The 24,180-nt window shown below is 38.8% G+C and overlaps 1 pseudogene; it reads left to right on the forward strand.

The window, feature by feature from the left end:
* The first annotated feature begins 855 nt into the window (after positions 1-855).
* LOC122866012 lies at positions 856-4,591 on the forward strand (annotated as a pseudogene).
* Positions 4,592-24,180: the final 19,589 nt, after the last annotated feature.

Below are 24,180 nucleotides of genomic sequence, written 5' to 3' on the forward strand. Positions count from 1 at the left end.
CATTTGTAAGGTTTAGACACTAGTGCTACTGTCTCAGCATGCAACATTAAGATGGACTCTCCTTTTAACCAGGTTACTTATTTTTAAATATCAAGGAAATGATTCCAGCAGCAAACCAGCAGACAAGTCTCCTGGTAGCGAACGATTATGTGGACATGCAGTTCAGAATTGGCGCTTTCCGAGGTTTCTGCCTTTGTTTGTACTAACAGACTTAAAGATCCTTCTGAAAATGAAGTATGGCAACTCATTCTGCAGCTGAGAGAGATTGTGGAGCTTGTTTGTGCACCAGCTATTACAGTAGGCCAAGTGGCACATCTGAAAGTCATTGAAGAATATGTCTTCAGTCATCAAAGGCTTTTCCCTACCGGTCCTTTAAAACCCAAACATCACTATTTGTGCCATTACCCAGAGCTTATTCTTCATTTTGGCCCACTTATACACCTGTGGACGTGACGGTTCAAGAGTAAACACACCTTCTTCAAGCACTGTGCCAGGAAATTACACAACTTTAAGAATCTTTGCAAATCTCTTGCAGAAAGACACCAACTATTGCAAGCCTGCTTGAGTGCAGGCAGTCTCTTCCCTTCGGCTGTGCATGATGAAAAGGGTACAGAGTTTTATGTGAGTGATTACGACAGGATCAGGGCATCAGTAGCTGGTCAAAATTTTGAGTCACAGTCTGCAGTAGCTTGCAGTGAAGTCACAGTGAAAGGCACAGTATACCGAAAGGGGATGTGTGTTTTGCTTGAGAGTACTGATGGAGAACTTTCTGTTGGAAAGATTAATCTTATCATTGCCCTTAATGAGTCTGTGCACTTTGTGACTCAGAAACATACTTTTGTGAAGCTGAGCGACATGGGTGTCTATTGTGAATTAGGAGCAGCCCAAGAGGATTATGTTTGCATCAGGGAAGAGGATTTGCTCGACTGTTATCCTCTTTCATCATACAAAGCGTATGATATATTACTAATTGCTCTCCACCATTCTTTTCCAGAGGCAGTTTGAGCTTGCATGTGACAAAGGTAACTGGAATAGATGTGACAAGTGGAGCAACGAGTGGAACAACCTGGTTAGGTAAAAATGCATACACAAGATGTAAACTTACTGGGTGTACTTTTTAATAACATGTTTTTAAACAATGGCACAGGTCCTCCTTTTGAGTCCTCCACAGGTCCTCCTTTACTACCAAATATTCTGTAGTACATGTTCTCATCACAGTGAGAACATGGGGGAAAAACAAGTTGATTGTGAAATTGTACATAATTTAAGCTTGTTTAATCCTAAAAGTCATTATTTTATCATTCATCACACAGTCAAAGTTTAGGTGCCCAGAGCTCGCAGTTTTTAGGTGTGAGAGAAAAACAAATGCTATAGAAAGAAAGATAAATGGTTGAAGATAAATCCTTGTCTGTACTAAATCCAACTATATCAAAAATATTTTGTCTAAACTGTTATTTGTTTCTTAAATAACTAAATGTGTTTTTCTATGTAGCTGTAAATAGTTTAATTGTGTTCCCCCCAGTTAATATATAGTGCAAAGGGCGAGTGTACTTTGTGATTACTGTTGTGGAAATGTTGGAAAACTTGTAACAACAAAACATGTAATTTAAACAATCCAATCTAAATTATAATATTCTGACTAGCAATAGTTCAACTGGAACTGGTTCCTGTCACCTCGCCAACCTTCGTGCCCGGCTCCTTGAACACTCCTTGCCCCATACCTTCCAGCTCCACGCGCACTCAAGACACCGATTCGTCCTCGTCCTTACAGCTTGGCAGACCATGGCATGCAGACTTCCAGGTCAATTGGGATAGGATGCCAGCAGCAATTTGAAAGGCTGTAGCAAATAAAACAAGACTCACCACCATCACCAGGAGAAATAAAAGATATGGTGAAGGCAGTGGTTGATCAGATGTTGGATCATGAACATAACCCAACCAGAGCAATATGTCACAGTATTGTTCGAAGCATTGTAAGGAGCCATCCGAAATGTTTTGCTGATGTTACAAAATGGAGACATCCTTGGAGATGGTTGTTATTCTCTTCAGCAGCAAATTAAAACTAAATGAAAAAAAAGAAATGGCCTTTTCTCTTTTCACTAAGAGGTATTTTTTCCCTATTCCATCTTGTGAAGCACATGGCTCATAGCATGGGTGGAATATAGTCTCAATCAAAAATGTAAAATGCAAATCTCATTCAAAAACAATCCAAGGCACACTCTAAAAAATACCCTTATTTTACATATGTAAAATATGTATTTTAAAACAGACCAACGCATTGCGACCAACACAGGTCTTCATCAGGGTCATTGTCAGCAGTATCTTACACACCTATGCTGTGTTACACTAACTCAATCGCGAGCCGGCCTCAGCTGTCAATCATGACGTGAAACCCCGTTTCTATAGCATCAAATAACTAATTAAAACCAAACTTAGAAGAAAAATAAACACTTGAACATACATCAGCGTGATAAGAACTACCTAAAATAACAGAAACCATCTTTGGGAAAAATTCATTTGACGAGTACTTTGATTTTTTTGTTTGGCCCATGTCCTATCTGCTAACATGGAGGGGGCGGGGTTTATGACCTATACTGCAGCCAGCCACCAGGGGGCGATCGGGATGTTTTGGCCTGACTTTTGGGGAACTGTGATGTCGTATCTGCATAATTTTATACATTGCACTGCTGCCCCATGATTGGCTGATTGTATGATTGCATGAATAAGGAGGTGTACAGGTGTTCCTGATAGTTACTGCTGAAGTGCTTGGTGAGTGTACATACTGGGTATTTCATACATAACCCAAAGTCATGATCATAATCTAAACTTTACCAAATGTGTACTGCCTAATCTAAGATAAATAAAGATAAGGGATGATGTGTGCACAAATTTTGACTCTGTGCTACCACAGATACAGAATATTAACAGTTGATATTGATTATTCTGCTTTTATTCTATTAATATATTATTTTTGCAGCCTTGTGCCACAGCCACTGATGTTGAAAGGACGGTGATCTTACCAAGCACCCCTCGCTTGATTGTCCAAGGTAATGTTGATGTTTTCCTCATTTTTAATGTATTTTCAAGTGTCAAGTCGTCCACAGATTTGTTGTGAGCAGTTTCATGTAGGAACTATTTTCTTTCTACCGTTCTACCGATAGTTTCTACATGAAACTTCTCACAACAAATCTGTGGATTAGCTTGAGTAACCGGGTCATGATTTCTGGAAAGAGACATTGTGGTTGAGTTTTTCAAATGTGTTTTTGTGTGTGTGTGTGTGTGTGTGTGGCACTTTTAGCACGACAAGGCGAGTGCCATATAGTCCCATTATATTAAAAAAAAATGCAGACATCTCTACGGTTCTCTCTCTCGGTTTCTCTTCTTGGCTTCCTCTGTCAACATCCTCTTCACCTCTGCCATTATGTTTGTAGAGGGAGGCTGCTAAATCCAGTTCCGTTGCCTGCTTGCCTGGCTCCGGTTCTGGTACGACACCGGCTCCACTTCCCTTCAGCATTCTCTGCTGGCTGCCCCTCGGTGCAGACCAGAGAGTAAGCTGTTTTTAAAAGTCTCTGGGTTCAGCTCTCAGTACTTTTGTAGGTTCTAACTGAATTTTTGCAGTTTCTCTCCTGTGTTTCTGTTTGTACTTTCAGATATCTGCCTTATTTTACAGTTCCCTGATCACTTTCAGTTGTATCTGAGCTGCTGCTGCTTTATATCGAAAGCTTTTCAGTTACAAAACAACTGGAGGCTTTTATTGTGAAAAAGATATAGGAAATGAAATGTGGTGCTATTCTAAAACAAACACAGGTCGACATCTGGAGATATTAGGAGCTATTTTTCTATGAACTGGTTAGAAATAATTCTAGGAGGAAGAGTACAAGCAGAAACAGCCACAGCAAGATGTTTGATGAACTGCAGACAACACTTACTCTATCCTCTGCAAACAGTACATGTAAATGATGTAAGTTGTGTGCATGTGTTCTGCCTGAGTAACTCACACACCTCTTCTTTGTTGCAGGACTGTTCTTGACTGTGTGTGTGTGATGGAAATGTTTTTCAGTTGCTGTTATTTAAATGGTTGCTGTTTAACTGAACCACAGTAATGTCACCTTGTTCAAACTGAGCTAACTTTAGTTTTGATCTGTACTGCAACAGCAGTGACCCACTGAAAGTGGTGGTGACTGGGAACTGATACTTTTTTCATCCCACTTGAATGAAACTAACAGCTTTCCTCTCTGCCTTTTTGTTTATAGGTGCTTCTTGGGCATTAATCCAGAGACAGGTACAAAGTCAAAGAGGCAGAGAGGACATATCAACCAGCAGATCTGTACACTGATCAGGAAACTCACTGACTTTGAATTTATGTCAATCTAGTGTGTAAGCAGTGTTCCAACGCCAGAATAGACAAACCAAACACTGCCTCTGTGTATTTAGCTAGATGTAGTTTTGCAGTAAGATGAGATTCACTGAAGCTAATAATGTGTTCTATAGTGTCTCCCGACTCAATGGAGAGAAGAATGGCCGTCTGAACCTGTTTGCTGGAAAGTTTAGGCAGACTGTATTAAACAGCAAAATAAATGTGTAGAATTGATCTTGTTTTTGTGTTTATTTGAATTTAACATGTCTTTTCAATGTTTTAGGTTATTGATGGGTTAACAGATAAAAACATTACATTTACACTATTTTACAAAAGTTTTTAAGTGTAAATTTACAGCACATTACTGGCTACTGAGTTTCATTGCTATTACATTTTACACTGTAATTCTATAGCAGCATACTGCTAAATTGCAGTAATCAGATAGGCATTAACTGTCATTTTTTGGGCATTTTTACCTTTATTAGGTACACCTAATAAGTGTCAGGTCAGAAGTTGTTAAATTCCAGCAATGGAAAACAGTGATATGTGTGCTTCTGTTCTCTGCCTGTCACTGTGCGGCTGCATATAAATATGCAATAAAAACCCTACAGGGAAATTGCATTTATCAGTCTGTCCTTAAATAATTTCTGTCCTCTTTCTTTAGCCTCCATTTCAAGCTATTTCCCGAGGTCTCTAGAGTACAAAATCCTGAGCTCTATATCAAGGCATTATGAAGAAGTCAAAGTGAAATATAAAAACTGGCTTTCGGTTGGAGTTGAATTCAGATTGACAGTGAGGAAGCCACAGCTGAGGTTGTATAGGTTATCCAGAGGGTTCAGTTCCTGTGGAGATGCTAGCTGGTGATGCGTAGCCTCAGTGGCAGTGCAGGTGAGTGTGTCTGGGTGCTCTGTGAAGTGTGACACACCATGCTCCTGAGGCGATGCAGGGAAGATTGGGTGGGGGTATGAAATAGCATCACCTTCTGTCTTGTCATGCACTGCTGCGCACAGACAGCATGAGGGTCTCTTCATGTATGGTCTATTTATGGAGTTAAAGTGTTTACATTGTGTGAATTATTCATTATTTAGCCATGTTGGGAAATGGGTGCATACAAACAGTACTTCAAACATGCAAAAAAAAAAAAAAACATTCTTGCATCTAACATAGAGCGCAAAAACTTTAATCATAGAGGAGAAATGGTGTCTTCTGCATTCATCTATGTTTAACTGCATTGCATCACATTGTGCAATGTCCCTCTTGTGGTTACAAGTTAGCTAAAAAAGCAGCTCCTCCTGCCACACAGTCGCCTGGATGAGACTTTATTGTGACAGTGAGTGGAAGTCCCCAGTGACTTCCTGTCCACTGATGTGTTTCCTGCGAGTATCATGAGTAACGGCGCTCAATTTCCATGTTTTGACATAAGAGGGGACATTTGATAAATAGTTGGAGGACCTGAGCACATAAATGAGGCATAAATAATGCATAAATTAAGTGCCATTTTATGGAGAGATGTCAGTGCGTTTCTCCAATAACGGGAAGATTAATGACCTGACTGTGGAGGGGGAAATACTGCATAGGAGAGCAGCAGAGAGATCAAAGGGATGAGTCCACACTCTGACTGTTTTCAATCAATATACCCGTGTATTTACAGGGACTGGATGGGTGATGCAAGCCAAGCAAACCTCAGCTGAAGTTTCTGGGAGGATAAAAAAGTAGCCATTTAGTATGACAACTTACTCAGGAGAAAAAGCCTTCTTCCTCTCCAGTAGCACTAGATATTTTTGAGGGTTTTGGGATCTGACAAACCAAGGCCACTTTATAGAACTGATGTGTTGCCTCACATCGCTTCACGGCTTCTGCTAAAAGTTGCACTTTAACATGCTGCAAGTAAAAAAGCTAACAGCCAAGTGACCTCAAACATGCATGAATAGGAAATAACTAATGAGTAACCTGCACTGTAGCGACAATGATGGTGAGAAGAACATAACAAACTGGCCAAGCATTGTCACTGAAACTGATTTAACAATGTCATCATCATGTTTGGAATACAAATTGAGAAAAAAATTTAACTGGCAGTCCAGAGTTTTGCTTTGCTTTGCACTGGCGTTGTCAGCAGTAGTCTTTTGCTTGTCGAAGAAAAGAGAGGTCAAAGGCAAAAAAATAAGGAGAAACTGCACTAGATGAACTAGGTAAAATCATGATTTCAGAGGATGAGCAGTCAGTCAGAGAGCTTTAGCTTCTCACCAACCGAATCAACTGCTAACATGGTCAATTTGGCCAAAAGGTACAGATACAATGTGGCAGAGTCAGCCTTGCTGCCAGTTTGCTCCCATGGCCAACTGCAACAAAAAATATCCCAGAAAGCATTTTCCCAATGACTGCCATTATAAAAGACACATCTTTAAAACTGCTGACAGCATATATTGAATGGCAGACAAGATTAATTGTTACTCTTTTTATTGAGAATAGGGATTGCAATGTCAGTCAGGTGGTCCACCACTTTGGTCAAGACTGAAATTCTCAACAACTATAGGATGGATTCCCGGGAAATTTAGTATTCTTGTAGTTTACTCTAGAGCCAACTGCAGGACAGAATTTTCACTTATCTGGTAAAATATCTCAACATCTACTAGATGGATTGGCGCAGAATTTGGTGCAGCATCACCATAAGGTTGACATTATGACTGTATTAAAATAACAAAATAAAATGCTCCAAGATAAGTGCCCAATGTTATCCACATGTTTGAGCGGATAGCACAAGTGCATTTGAGTCCTCTGATGAAGCCTGCTGATTCCCTGCATTTATGAACGGCACCAAGTAATATCTTGATATGGGCCTTTGCAAGTCTTATTTGACCCAGTGGTTCAAATTGTAATAATACAAAGAGTACATTTCTGAATGTATGTTTTCTTCTTCTTCCAGCAGTTTTTTGTTTGTTTCTTTGTTTCTTTCTTTTTTAAAATGGTTGTGTATGGTAAAAAACTAAAAAAACAAAACTTTTGTAGTCTTGAAGAGTGTTGTGTGACAGGCAAATTTGACTGTGGCCACAACAAAAATCAGTGCAAAGCCCAGCGCTGTTCTTGTGGGCTTGGTTCTCATAATATGTCCATGGTCAGTGATTCCCATCTACCACTATACACGCATCACCTTCCTGAGGCCATGGTTGCCTTATGTGTCTGTATCACCTACCTGTAGTTCAGTATCATTTCCTGTTTGACATGGAGATGCATGTCCATGCGACTCTGAAGGTGGTAAGACTGTCACTCATACTAATGCCAGCAGACAGTTATGTGTGTGTCTCTTAGCCATTTCCTGTGTGCCGGGGCATTCAGACATCGGCAGCTGTCCACTTTGGTTTCTGTCCCTAGAGCTCAGAGAGGACCTGACACTGTGCCTCCTTGTTACAGAAACCTCCTGCACCCCAGGGCTACTCTCTGGCCCAAGAACCAAAAAAATAAAGCAATATCACCAGTGCAAGGTCAAGAAGAATATCTCCACCATCACTCAAAGCTGATCTAATGTTCACTGTGGCATAACTGATGACTTATGTAATTGACATTGCATGACTAATCTTACATATTCTACAGAGGCTGATGATAGTTTCCCAACAGATGAGCTAAAGACTTTAGAAAGTCTGAACACTGGAAAAGGTGACCTGCGGCTCATCTAATCTAAATTGGGGGAATGACACTTAAAATTCATGGGGACAATCTCTGCAGTCTTGTTCATTTGGAGTTCTCTCTAATTTGCCAAGGAGAAAGGGGATGATGGCAAATTGAAAATAATTGCGGTGATTATGACAACATCTGTAATGTTCGATAAATGTAGGTCAAGGGCAAATATCATCTTTGGAGGAAAACTATCTTTGGCGCCACCATCTTTCCCCATTAACTTTAGGGTGTCTGAGCACATTTCAAAATGATTTACCAGTGTAATCCAAAACAGTATGCCAACTCAGACTGTTATTTAAATATTTGAACATTCATGTGGGGTGTCCTCATGCAGGAAGATTTTTTTTATGGATTACCACAAAGCATGAGGATTTCAGAATCCTCACAGCAAAAGGTGTTTTTTTTCTTGATTTTTCTTCTCAGTTATAAATGCTACCTTTTTGTCTCTTTATATTGATCAATATTCAGCTTACTAGGTGAGCTGCCAAGTGACTGGGTGACTCCTTGTATGTTTAACAAGAAATGTTATTCTTCCTGCCTGACAGCCAAAAAAAAAAGAATGAATAAAAACAATCCAAGTAGGAGCCATACATTGTAATTTGTAGTGTTTCAGTACATGTCTAGTTTATGCATGTGTGCAAAAACACTCAACAATTAGAGTATATTCATTTAAATTCATATTTAATAATCTTACAGTATTGTGCATTATTTCAAAATACTTAAAATAGCACTTCAGGGGGAAGGTCAGATGTTTAGAAAATAGACAGCAAATCTGTGTGTTTCGACTTGTCAGGGTATAGGAAAAAATGTATCTATCATATATTCAGTAATGTAGCTACATTATGTAGTAGTTTGGTAAATAGTTTGCAGATTTGTATAGATTCATTTAACTGTCTTAATATTGTACATTAAGGAATTTAATAAAATCATTATAATGACTGCATGTCTTTAATGAACTGTGTCAACAGAATTTATGCATTTTTACACTATTTTCAACTGTGTACTGTACTGTAGTTATTAGTGCTGAAACTTGTAGACAATTTTAGATCTTCTGTGCCTGGTCTTGTCAAAGCAAACCAGATCCACTTGAAGACTACATCTGTGACTTTATTGAGGAAATTAAGTAGGTTAGAAGAGTCTGAAAGGTTATCTAAAAGCATCCATGTGTGGTGTTCCAGAGGCTCCAAGGAATGAAACTGAAAGTGAAATGTTGAGGGAAAGTTATCTTCAGCAGTAAGGGTTACCTTCCTGAAGATAACAGATGAGCCGTTCAATAAGACTGCTTACAGAAGAAGATTTAATGACAAAGAGACATCAGCAGCAGCTGAAAACTACTGTTCAGGACAACCCGATTTCACAGAAATATGTGAAATGACCACAACCTCTTAATATCGCATTACATGGTGGTGGCACGTAATGTTTCAATTAGGATCCTTTGTCGTGGTGGACACACAAATTCTCTGGTTCAACAACGTCACGCAATCGACATCGTCGTTTGACTGAATTTATTATACGGCCATAGTTACAATTTTTTGTTCTCTAAAAACCTTGAATTGTGTGTGATATAACTGTCATTTTGATGTAATGATGTAGTTTTTCAGCTTCAAATTAAAAAGGCAATTATAGATTTTTTTCAAATGTATTTTGGGTTGTAGTAATAATAATATCATTAATAATAATAACAATGAATCAGAAAACAATTCAGTCGTTACCATGCCAACATCACACACACTTCTTGCCCACAATCACTGCGCTTTCACTTATTTTACCTTCCAACAGACTACAGTAGGTATATCAACCCAAGGGGAGTTCATTTGTTCAAAACACAAAATAATATTGCTGTTTATTGATTGTTATTTTTATTTTATTTATTATTATTTATTTCACTGTAGCCCAGTCTCTGTAGCATTTCGCCCCTGGTGATTAGGTTGAGTGTGTTAGTGTGTTGCATTAACTTTTACCATTTGCCCAATGAGGGTCTTTGATGATCCCAATGAGGCCAGGATCCACAGGGCAGCATTAATTAGTGATGCTCATCTTCAGGAGGCCAGAGTGAGGCTTGTCATAATAAGTAAATACCCAAGTCTGTAATATAGCCTAATCGTTGCGGTTGCTGTTTATTGATGTAATGTAAAGGGTCAGTTAGTTACGCAACTGTTGAATAATTCTTAATTATAAGTGCTACTGTCTTTTCTTGTATCTTACACCTTTGTTGTTTTAATTAAGTTTGATCTCAAACTCTGCAAACATAAAGGCTGCCATGGCCATGGAAAACCCAGCCTTTCCTCAAAGAAAAAAGAGGACAAGCAGGAAGCGCTCCCTCACCAATCCAGTGGTCACAAGCAAGAGAGTGAGAAACGTCAGGAAACACAATGCCCTGTATCAGGTATGTTCTTTACTATACCATGAATACTATAGTCTAAGAAAAATGACACAAGCCAGATGAAGGGATCCTGTGCAGGAGGAAGGCCTTCAGATAGAAGATCAAGAGTTGGCAAGTGCTGGTGAGTGTATTGATTGTTATAGCAGTTCACTTTCACTACAGTTTTTCACATTTCCTCAATTTTTTTTATTCATCTAGTTAATCATAATAAGGCAGTAGATAGAACAGAACTCACTTGATGCAGTCATTATCATGAGTATTGAGTTTTTCATGACAAGTGAATGTATATTTGGTAGAAGTATAACTTGCTAATATTGCTATTGATGCAATTAATGAGTTATAGCATGATACTATTTCTAGTCAGCATATTTATTTTCAACTCAAAAGTAGTTCAATATACTTCCTTAATATCTATCATACTTTGAGTTTTAGGGTGGCTTAACAGCTGTTTTTTAGAAACACGTCTCCAAGAGTTAAGGGACACCGTAACTGCAGTCCAGGTTCTGGAGGCAACAGACAGAACAGTTTCTGCTTGGGCACAAAGGCAGATTCTCACAGACGTGAAAATGAAAACTGCTAGGCCAGAGTCTCAGCTGAGAGAATAGTCATCCAGAAGTGCCACAGATGTTGTGCTGTTGAGGCTGTTATCAGTGTGCCACTGGACACGGAGTTCCTCTGTGCAACCTGTGACATTGAGGCCCAAAAGAGGAACGTCTTCCATGACAGAGAGGCTGTGTTCCGTGGATTTCTTGATTCCCCCTACAACTGCTGTGGTGGTGGATGAAAATGGCCAGCCTCAGTTTTGCGAACAAAGTATATTAAAATTAACAGAACATTACAATGGCGTTTTTAAAGTGTAATTTCCCAAATATTGTCCCTAGTAGGTACAAGTTTTTCTCAATTGCTTAGATGTATTTTCTAAAACGCTAATCTCATTCTAACCTCATTCTCAAAATTCTAAGTATGAGTGTGAAATGTACATAGCTGATTGACAAAAGTATGATTGGCTGTGACCAGCTTGTCTTGGTCAAAGGAGAATTGCATCTACATAATCCGTCTTAATATTTGGCGAAACGTGCTTAAGCATTTTCATTTTTGTTGAAGCATATTTCTGTGGTCACCATCAATGTGTATGTTGTTCTGAAAGCCCTCTTTTTTGTACAAGTAGTATTGTACAACAGGCCCTAACCACTTTGTGCAACTCAAAGCGTTTTATCACCCTGGTCATTTTCAGGCAACTCCCAAACGCCGTGTCAAATAGCTAATATATCATGTTTTAGGAGAGACTCCAGAGGTTAAATCCTAAGTTTACTGGAGCACACAGACTTACAAACTTTATTAGAAACATTTCAACACCAGGTCATGATGCACCTGGCATCGAAACTTTAGTCATTTAATAAAGTTTGTTGCCTTAAGTTCATGCGCTCCAGTAAACTTTGGCTGTTACCTCTGAAGTCTCTCCTGATACAAGATTGCCCTACTCATAGAGCACCGGACAAGTCTCATTCCTTGTGAGTCAGTTGAAGCGTGCTTAATCTTTTCCTTCAGCTAATATATCATATATGCATATCTCTGTATAAAATACAATATGATCAGGCACACTGTCACAATTTAATTACTGAAATATCTGTAGTCTTTACCATCGGCGCTTGTTTACAGGACGACATAATGTCTGCTTGCCTCGAAAATCTTGTCCATCCTGCTCTGCAGAATGGACTCCCGAGGTTAAAGACCTGCTTGTGTATCGGTACTGGCCAGCTAGCACCAGCTGCCGGACCCTATATAAGTTTGATGTCTTCACTTCATTCAAACATATGATGGTGACAGCACCAGCCATGTCCAGGTAGGCCTTTCTGAAAATGTTGGAGCACAGATCTGTTCTGCCCGAATCACACTGAAACATACAATAAACAACATCACATTACTCTATACCTAAAATTTAATTGTGGGCATTGCTTTAAAAAAAAATCCTAATCAAATATTTTTAATATACAGACAGGCTGTATCTGTGCTGATACATTTCAGCGAAGCTTGTCTGCTCTGATGGAAACCGAAAGCATTATTTGTTTTAGTTTTTGCAAGTCAAAAGGGTAGGTATAGGTATTATACAGATGTTTAGGAATGTGTAAGGAAATGGTGGAGAAAACACATCTAATACAAATAGTAGCCCATAGGGTTGTCTTTGAGTAGTTATAACAGATATTTTAACAAATAATAAATGTAGTACTTTGTGATTATTTACTTTTATGTTAACTTATCATGGACAGGACTGAGGAGCCGGCCCAAACTTTTCTAGAAAGAAAACAGTTCCTACATGAAACTGCTCACAACAAATCTGTGGATTATCTTGAGTAACTGGGTCATGATTTCTGGAAAGAGACATTGCATGTGGTGCTCAAAGCGCCAAAAAAATAAATTTGAAAAATTCAGTAGCAGAGTGCTATATAGTTCCATTATATTCAAAAAGGGCAGACATCTCTACAGCCGATATCTCCAAAACTCGGCAACTCACACCAAAACAATCTGGATGGATAAATAGCCCTACAGATAAGAGGAAACATATGTATTTTTGCTTTTGGGGTGAACTGGCCATTTAAACTGTGAATTTCAAAACACTTTGAAATCAAATAGAAATTAGTAATTTCACAGCACAGGAAGGCCCCACCAGCACCCTAATCCATCCCAAAGCTAAAATTTTCCACAATATCAGCTCTTTAAGGACTCTAGCTTTCAGCTAGGCAACAGCCAGACCAGCATTTCTGGTCTTTGCTGTTTGGAAATATACAGGACAAATCAACATCAAAAACGGATAGTCAATATATGCATGGGTGCGCATGTCATAGTTAAATAAGTTCAATCTCACCTTGTAGATGGCATCTACATTTTCATGGCATGTCTTAGCAGATGTGCTAAGGTGGGCGTGCATATATACAAATACAAACTTAGAACATATATACATTGGTAATGTTCCCAGAATGGCCTTGTACATGAATATATATCAGTGTTGCATCCTTGTTGCAATGCAAACTTACGAAACCAATCTAGACAGTTCAATTGTATCCACTTTTCTAGAATTAATAGTTAAATAACATCCAGTTCAAAATCATTTCAAATGAACACATTTGGATCGTGACAGGTTGTGTCAATGAAGAGGTTATTGAGCTTTAATTTTATTCAATTTTCATCTATTTTAGTTATTGTACATTATTTGACTTATTAATGTATTTTGGTTCTTACTTACCTTATTTGGGGTTTTTTTGTGATTTAACTGACCTGGCTGTTGTTATTAACTGCATCTATCTATCTATCTATCCGACATATTACCTACTTGTCTTTTAGTTCTGAGAACTTATTGGAAAGGACAAGCACTTCCTCCACATAGATGTTCTGACTTTCAGCTACTCAGTCAATGACGTTTCCCCTTTGAAAACCACTTTTAAACATTCGAAAAGTTATTTAAGACCACTCACAGCCATCTGGTACAAGTAGCGAGGTGGACAGCAGAGAGAGAGAGCGGTCACTTAAGAACCTGACACTCAAGCAAAGGCTATTCCATTCCATTAAGCAGAAAGACAGCTGCTTTTTACTCAGGGATGACAGTGTCAGATTTGTGACTGAAAAATATGGCACATTGATCTATGATGTCATTTCATAAAACCCTTCAACATATTTAACAAGGAGTGCCACTCAGAGCTTTTAAAGGTTACATTTGTGGGCCATGTCCGCTGTTTTCCTGCTTCTGAACTGAAACAGAACTCGTGTGAACACAACTGGAGGTCTGATGTGTGTTGTTTTGCTCCTGGCATGATACAAGCAGTGAAAACCCCATGTAGAAAGGCAAACTGTAAAGACTTTTTAATGAAAGCTACTCTAATGAGCTAGCATTCCAGGACTTCTTTGATGACTTCAAAATACTTGATACGGCATAATAATCAGACGTTCTTTCAGGAGCTCTTTCTAGGACCTCACACTGAATATGATATCGCAACAGCAAGAGCCACTGAAACCCTCTGAGAGTGTTGTGACTTTTAGAGAATTTACAGATCCTTCTCATTTAAAGTTAAAATGTAAGTAACATCCAGACTTTGTTCTGCCCTCATTTGTGAACCTGATGTTTACAGCATTTATCGCTATTTAAAGTGTAAATTGGAGCAGCTGTTTCAATACCCAGAGCGACGAAGAGCTCATTTTCACTGTTTCAAGTGTCATCACACAGTTGAGAATGGCGCTTGGAAAGAACTGAGCTTTTACCGCAAGTGGTTGTAAAGGACAATCCATTGTTTTGAACACCACAATTGTAGGGTGGACAGAGGTCAAATCTGGTTTCTATTCATCTGAGTTTCCGCCATACTGAGTTTTTTCTCGTGGTATATGTTGTTGAGAGATAACCTTTATGATAATTGAATGCTCGTTTTAGGAAAAAAATAACCACCTAACACCAGATGATAAAAAGATTACACATCAAAATCCCTCAACTCTCTCTCTAATTGCTCTCACTTGTAATGTATTTTACATACATGAAAAATGCATGAATACAAATGATATGGAAGAAGGTTTGTCTATATTACAAACCATGATCACAACTATGAATGCTATAGATTCATATTCATCTGGATCAATAGGAAAGGTAAGTGCACCAGCAAACAATGAGTTCAGTTTGCAGGAAGAAGCCTGTCTGGCAGCAAAAGCAAACTGAATTTGTGGTATAGCTGGAGATAAACTGGGGTGGGATTTTTCTGTTTACTATAAGTGCTGGGAAATTATGAGATATTTGAGAGGAGCGCAGGGCTGCTGGGAAGTGTGATCATATCCCACACCTTCAACTATAGAAGCAATCCCTGCCTGTGGGGATTGATGACACTACAATTCACATACAAAGCCTGAAATGGTTGAATTAAGTCCGGCTGCAAGACATGCCTAATATTTTTTTCCTCTGTATGAAATTCATACATAGTGAGAGACAGAGCATTATATTTTCAGGTGCTTTATCACTTCCAAACCCTGTTATGCATTGTCAGAGTTTAAGGAGGTTTTTAGGTGCAGACATTTTTATCAGGGACCCTGAATTCTCCTGGTCGTAATGAAGATTTCCCTGCGTCTTTAAATCCTTCTTCCAGGGGTTCTCTCTCCCCTCTGTCTCCATAATCAAGTCAGTATATGAGCCGTAAAGGCTAAACTCTCCTGAAATAAACCCTGAGAATTCTTCACCATCTGCTCCTCTCCTCTCCTTCTCTACTGCTGTCTCCCAACATCTCAGCTATCATCTGGAATTTCTGGGACTGCGGGCATGATCAATGTATCAACGTGCACTGAAAAACATAATTGTGGAGTGTGGACAAAATGATCTGCCAAGACACTATAATTAATAGATTATACAGGAAATATGGCTCATTGTTTAAATTGTTTACTGATGAATTCCACATTTTTTACACATATATAAAGTATGTGTCTTGAATGTTTAGACCATATAAGCATATAAACCATGCATAAATCGTTACATGACGTAATACAAAGTAAAGGAAGAAATGCAGAGAAAACACAATGCTGCTAAACATTTCTCATTCAATATTAAACATTAAATATTTTATGAAAACATTATATGAAAACTATTTTTTTCAGATTTTCACCCAGGTTGTTGTATTTCATGTTTTTCGAGCTGTTGTATTTCATGTTTTTCAAGCTGAAGAGTAAATCAAAGTATCACAAATCCGGGCTTTCAGATGCAGACACACTCAGTTCAGCCCCCCCCACACACACACACACACACACACACACACACAGTCTCTCTCTTTCTTTTTACCACTTTGTCTCTGCTGCTGAAATGGGCCAGAAACTGAAAGCAAGGTATGAATGAATGGGCTGTCTCCTGCATAATTGGAAGCATTCATTGATTAATGATTTTGTGCATGCAGGCGTCAGAATTAGCAGCTCCTGCTGAGAGGGAGGATTCTGTATAATCAGCCGATTTGCTCTCATGCTCATCCTTGATGAGCGGCGAGCTTGTTAGATTTGCCGCAAACTCGCATTGTTTAATGTGAGGCAATCATTCCAGCCGTGGTTTGCTCATCGCAAATAAAATGCCCCCACGTGTTACATAAAACTGAATCTTTCCCAATGCAAGATGAATGTGAAGCTTTTCTGTATTGCAGCAAAACACATTTAGAACTCCCAAAGGCATCGTAGTAGCAATTTTCAATTTCCTATCATGGGGAATTTGTGTGTTATTGTACGAAAAATAGATGTCAGGAATTTCACCATTCATTTGTTTTAAAAGGAGAAGGCCATGTGGACTCAATCAGGGCCCTTTTAATTTTTTTTAAATTTAAATTTAACTATAACCATCCTATCATTTGTATTAATTATAGGAAAAATTATAATTTTTCATAATGTATGACACAAAAAAATTATGTATTACATATATATTGAAAAATTAACCATAACCAAAATGTTCACGAGGACATGTTGCAAACGTTGTTGATATAAAAGTCCCACTCTTGAAAAAATATGCCATGTTTCCCATAAAAAAGAAGCATGTGTGACTTTATCACTTCTGAAACAGTATTTTGAAAAATGACATTTCTATCAGATTTTAGATAGCACATTGCATGGTCTATAAATTCACAGTATGTTTAAAGTTATAATCCTTAAGATTTCAGTCCTGGTTGATTTGGTGACACCTGTGGTTTACTGGTGGCAATGGAAAGTGGGTTTTAGGTCCCAGAGTTCCGTTCGAAATCATCATCCCAATTATCACATTTTAGTGGTCATTGGCAGTTAATTTCTGTGACAAATACATTGTATTTCCTGTGGCTGCTTCACAATAAAAGCGGCTTCATGGTTCGCCAGTTGAAAGCTTTTAATGTGAAGCGCGAGCAATCTAAACACAGCTGAGACCACTATATGAGAGCAGTCTGTACACAGGGAAGCTTCTATTAATGAGATAGAATTACGAACATTAACGTTGAAGATGCATGCAAATCCCTGTTGTTAATATATATATCTGTGTGTATATATATAAAAAGTCTGTGCAAAATATTTCAGTCTGGACAGATATTGCCATCCCAATTCTTAATCATTATAACTTTAAGCATGCCTTAATTTTTCTATTTTACCACATTACATACAATTTACTGAATCTGTTGCAGCAATATGTTTAGTCCTGGTTTAAAAAGTACTGCACTGTAGTGATATTATGAAGCTTCATACTTCCTTTACGTCCATCTTGAGGAAGTAGCTCATCTATATGTACCCATGTGAAATATATACAGTCTGATTAAACCATTCTCATCATTCAGAGCCAATCTGTGACTGTTACTCACCTGGCCGCCCTCTTTCTGCTCCTACCTGTCCTGCATCATTAACTGTCCTGCAGCCAGATCTTCACAACAGCAACACACTTCCCTCATAACAGACACTGGTCCTCAAGCTGCAACATAAATTCAGGCTAATCGCTGTTTACTGTGTAGAAAAGAACACAAACTCGTTGGAATATAGTCTATTTTATCCAAGGTCCCTTCAGCAATTTTCAGCATAAGGACACTAATGCAATAAGATGAAGTTGCAAAGCGATCCAGAAAGTATTCTTCTCCTTGTTTCAGTCCAATGAGAATCTGCTGGCAGGTATTCTGTGTCACATTGCTAAAATGCTGTTGTGGGAAATTCTGCAAAATACCATCTGCCAAATGCAACAGTGACTTTTACAGATGAGTACTAAGATTTTGTCCAGTTAAGCATCTAATTAGCAGTCTGAGTATTAACAGTGCAGGCATGTGTGGGGGGGGGTCTTTGTGTTTGGATGTGTGAGTGTGTACATTGTGTTCACTGTTAAAAAACATGCATCATGTTCGTAAAGTTAAAGGCTCAACAGAAATAGAGCACAAAATGTACTACAGGCCAATTCACAATTAACACCAATGTAGCTATGGGCACATTTACACATCTAGCCCCTCATTCCACACAAACACACACACACACAGTACTTAAGGCCATTTATGAAGTTGAGTGTAAACTGTAACCTTCCTCATTTGTGTTTAAGCCTCTATAATGCAAGGGTAACGTGTTGATGCATATGCTGTTGTTTTTACCTGGTGTGGTAGAGAATAAAAACACTAACCAGCACCTCCATATGTTTAACATCTCCATTTGTTAGTCAACATTTAGACCACACTAGAACAGATGTGAGGATTCCCAGATTTGAGCTAAAGCTTCCGGCTTATAGATAAAGCTAATGTTAATCAATTTAAACTGTGTGCATCAAGCTGAGCCTAGGAAATTGAATAGATGCAGTAATCTCCAATTGTGCTTTTGTTTTTAGCATCTAATAACTATCTATCTATCTATCTATCCTCTTTTAGTGTTTAGTGTAGATTTTAGTTCTGGTTGACTTGCCGACACCTGTGGTTACCATGGTAACAGTAAGTGCAGTTTGATACTGTATAGAAAACACTCCTTGCGCAGCTAATTTGTTTACAGCCCAACAAACTCATGTTATTTTAATTAATGATGGTCAATAATCTGCCCTCTTCCATCATGCCATGAGCACACAGCATGCTCCACACAGCACAAGTACTTTTCCACACAAGTTGGTTGCCTTACTGAGGAGTTGGAGGTGCAGCCTGTCGCCTGTAACTCAAACGTAACTCTTCCTCTGAACAACTCACTGTGATCTCCCTGCAATATTTAAAATGGACCCGCTGTCAGAAAATGACTCTTGTCTTGATTTGTAGGCGCATTTTTGATGAACAATCGTGGTTAGCACAAATCGTGATGACAAATACATTGCATTTCCTATGGCTTCTTTGCTTTAAAAGCCACCCCATGTTTGAATGCTTTTAATGTGAAGCAGCAGCAGTGGGATGTTCCATTTCCATTAGCAGTAACTTTACACAGCCGTAGAGTGAACAGTAAACAGTGAGGCTGATATTAATGAGATATAGTAACTCTGGATATCATGCCTGTAAATTTGTGCTTGTGAAGGCAACTTGAATCCAGCTTGGAAATGGCGGACTCCACCAGTAAACTACTACATTGAGGGAATTACTGAATGTAAATACATTAAATAGCTACTGTAGAAAAAATGCAGACAATAAAGAGCATCAAAAATGGGGTTTGATTTGAAAACCATGAAAAATAATTATAACTTTTCTGCAATGGTAATTTTCTTGTTACAGTAATTCCAACCCTTTCTTCTAGAAATAACATTTATATACAACTAATTTGCAACAAGAAATATGTTTTTTTAGGAAATGTAATGCTGCCTGGATTACATTTTCTGTTAACATAGAAAATGTTTTTAATTAACATATTTGGCAAGCAGCAAAATGTAGATACTGAACATGTCAGCAATACATACCCTGACCACATATTTCGTATTTATATTTTGTTTTCTGCCAAAATATTTGATCTAGCAATACAATATCTGCCTGTAGCAACTAAAGCATGATTCAACTTTTTTAGATGTATATTAAGGCAACTCACAACTCCTGGTTAAGGTTATGGAAAGATCATGGTCTTGTTTTAAAATAGAAAAAACCCAGCAGTTACTTGGAGCACAGATGGTGTTATAATGTAGTGCTTTATTCACTCAAATAAAACGTTGCCTCTGAACATGATCCAGGCATCGATTATGTTTGTCTTCACAACATAACGGAAAAGAAATTAGCTGTATTTAAATGTAATTTCTCTGAGAGAGGGTTGTTAATTCAAACTAGAGCAGAAGTTCAAAACTTGCATGATCTTAAACCGCTGCTGTGATACAGAACTATTTGCAGTTCTAAAAGGATTTGCACAGCCGGAGACCCCCCTATTTTTGTTACAAAACATATTTGTCTCACATTGTTAACAAAGAATATCTCATTACAGAAATGCATCATTAATAAACAGTCATGTTTGAAAGTATTATTTACAGCTGACTAATTTCCATGTTTTATGAATGAGATCCAAATAGGATGTTAACACCTCCCTCCTCCCATTACTACTGTGAGTGCATACATACCAATTAAAATTTCCTCTTGCAAGCAGTCACATGTTATTAGAATTACAAAGAAAATGTTGAGAATATTGCATCACATTGTACTGAATTGTATCATATTGCACCACATCACACTGCAGGGAGACATCAGGGCTGAATCAAATCGTATCGATCTGTTGTCTGCTTGGAAACGTCTCAGGAGATAAGGCGCACACCCTCAGACGTTTGCAATACCTAACAACTAAGGGCAACGGTTTCATCGCAACTTCAGGTGGGGGGCCAAAGTTATCTCTTAGTAAATCAGAGGGGTTGAAAAAAGATTAAAAGTGAACACAGCATTTAACTGAACACTCAGCAGCAATGATAGTGATATTTTTTCATTCTTCTGTATATGTCATAGGTCTCTCTGATGGTGGTAGGTTTTGGTGAGCTTAAGACAATTTTCCACCCTGGTGCACAATAAAGAAGGTAAACAGTCCAAACAATAAACACATCAATCTGTGGGATTGGAGGCATGCCTTCATCTCTCCCAATATCTACACCTATATCATGAAAAGGTATGAAAAGGTTTTTTCATTTCACAATATACAGTATGAACTGGAGCGTAGCGAGGATTGAAGCAGCTCAGAATCAAACATAAAGGGATGAAAAGGAAATCTACAGAGCTTCAGATGGACTAAAAAAATAGCTTCATACAAATTCGCAGGACTCAAACCTGAAGTAGAAACACGGCCAGAAGAACGAAGTGCTGGGGAGTGCGTCGTGTGCTTTTGATGTCACAGCTTCATATCTGACATTTGTGTGGTTTCCCTCCCCTCCTCTCTCTCTTGAATCTTCCCTGTTGCTTTACACTCCGGTCTTTGTAAATGAAAAGAAATGTCATGAAAATCACCTCAAAAAAATCATTTCCGATGTCGTAACATCAACTTTTATTTTAATCTGTTCAGCTGTTCTGTTTTCATCAGGCATCAAGCTGACCCATGAGACGCTAATTGCTTTTTGCAGTAACTGCTTTCTGATTCATAGAATTTTTACCATTTCTGTCACCTTCCACTATGACTGAACTCAAAAGCGCAGAGAATCTGTTTTCTCTTGTTCTCTATAGTTACATAGCTACCGATGCTAAAAACCTGGGAGCTACTGTAGTAGCCCCTGATTAGCAGCACTGCAGGCCCAGGGGATACTCTGTCACAGCTCATAGGATATGTGAGCACACTGTTATGCTTTATTACATTCATTATTTACATGTTACCTTTGTCAACCAATGCAAAGAGGCATTTAATTACCAAACAAAAGCCCCAGTTAGAATTGACAAATTATTTCAGAAATGCATTTATTGATGAGTTTGTTTCATCTGCTGTCTTCTTGCATGCTAATTATTTAACTCTATCGATCTATCTATCTGCAATAGCTAAAAAATTCAAGTGGAGAGACAACACCCGACTGTACTCTTGACATGCTGAAGTGTGATGGGCAGAACCCCCACAGCGACACAGACAAAGCCCACGCACAAAAACCCAAAGTAGACTAAAGACAGTTGTGCCATTCATGTCTGTCAGAGCATGTTTTTTTCTACACTGCCAAAAGACAGTATTTTCTTCTAACTAAGTTCTATCATCCATATCCACAAGCAAGCTGAGCGCGCTGACAAATCAGCCGAGTTCTGCAGGTTCTGTGGGTGTTCTTGCATGGATGGCTTTTCTTTGGATTGCACTCACTGATCTATCTCTGCCAATCACTGTTGCCTCTCTGTGGTTGTATTTACAAAAAAACTGTGTGAAGCAATGCTACGGTACTATATCCAAAAAGAGCGTGCAGGAATAACACAGTGAATATGGTGCATACAGCATCGCATTCTGACATGTGAACCGAGCCATGGCGGCAGAAAACTGAACACAGAGAAGATACACGCTGAAGAACAATCCCAAGTTAGCAGCTAGGGAATTTTAAACTATGACATCGAACAAGACATCTAATTAAAGTGTCCATCTGTAATTGCAGTATACTGTTCCTGTTGTTTCTCTATTGTCTTTGTGTATGCTCCAATTCACTGAATTTGAAGTCGTTTTCTGATCTTTAAATAGCTGGGTGAACGTTTGATACAACAAATGAGGGGGATACTTTCTCTTTTAAATCCCTTTTGTGGCTATAAAATATATTGTTGATGTTAATAATGAATGTTAAGTTCAAGTTGTACTTTTTTGGCTCTAGCAGGCCCAAATAGCAGCAATACCCAAGTTTATCATAGAATTTATATCTTTGTACATACAGGCATTGTTTAGACGTCCAGTGTGTGTTGGTGGTTTTTGTAGTCCAAACTATAATCAGAGGCTTCACAAAGCTGACATCAGACCACCTTGGGATCCCCCAGGAAAATATGTGGGGGGTGCCAAGATTGCTCCATTGCCCCTGTGCACCTGACCTGGATAACTGGCAAGATAATGCATGCACAGATGCCAGCAATGTTGTGTTTTTGCACAAAAAGCCCTTGCTTGGTCTAATTCCCATTCATACAGTGCCACATTTATTTCCTGTCAAACTTTATAAATGATACTACAGTGGCTATTATTAATTATGCATAATAATCCACACTGCAATAGTATCAGAGAATGTAATTCAGAGAAGAAAGGGCTGCCAACTGCATTAAGCCCAAAGGAATCATTTTCTGTCTCCCAGGCTGCAAGAAATTCAATCTGTGAAGTTTTGACCAAATTAGAAAATGGAGTAAATAAAATATTTATTTACATTGCACTCATCCATTCTGGATATCTTCCAGTATTATATAGAAATTTTCAAAGTCTGCAGCCCCAAGAGTAAATAAATCCTAATACTATTAATCTCTGCCTTTTATTGAAATCTAAAAACAGTTTCTCTGTCATGTCCAGTTTTAAAATAGCTGCTATTGTGCAGTTTCACTGTCTGCCAAGTGCCATGAGAGTTTCCACCCAACATATCATTTTTATTCTAATGTGTATGCGGGCCACCAGTCATGCATTTTTCTAAAATACAGATCCTCTCACTTATTCAGCATTCTGTCAGGGAGAGCTGCGTGGCAGAATTCAATTTACTGCTCTGCACAGCCTGCTGAAGGCAAAGAATGCTGCCTGGCTGTCGCTTATAAATATGGATTTGGCCCACACTAACTGCTATCAGAGTATTTTGGAAAGCCCCAGTTTCCTTTAAATGTAGAAAGTGTCATGTGTGTTTACTCATAGAGAGTCTTGGCATGTGAGCGGCACATTTGAAATTGCTGGTCAGAGTGATTAAGAAACCTCAGATTACTCTCACACATTTGGTCACACATTCCCTCATGCGGAGGGCATTTTTCCCCTGCACATGAGCGTTAAAAGGCCATGCCAAAAATACTGAATCACTGACAGGCACGATGCCCAGAACAACTTTACGTGATAACTTCCTCCTATCTGCCACACGAGCTCTAGCCAGTTTGGCAGCCCCTGAGCAGATGGAACCAGAGACTTCCACGGATATACTCCTGCTGTGTTTCTTGAAAGCATCATGGATCAGACACAACAGTTCACAAGACAATGCAACTGTGTTGGAGACCTGAGACTTAGTGTGCAGAAGGTCAAAAGGTCATGACAGCTTGTGTTGAGGAAGGGAGAGTCAGGTGGAGACAGAGAGAGTGCCAGGCAGATACGGACAGGTCATTTCCCATCCCTGTAGGGGGGCTGAAGCTACAGACTCAGCTGTACTGGATTCAAACGATAACGGCAGCTATGGATGCACCCGCTCGCTTCTTCCACAAGGCCGTTCCTTCTCATCAGCCTCTCAGAGGGA

The sequence above is a fragment of the Siniperca chuatsi genome, linkage group LG18, assembly GCF_020085105.1.
Source record: "Siniperca chuatsi isolate FFG_IHB_CAS linkage group LG18, ASM2008510v1, whole genome shotgun sequence".
Lineage (NCBI taxonomy): Eukaryota > Metazoa > Chordata > Actinopteri > Centrarchiformes > Sinipercidae > Siniperca > Siniperca chuatsi.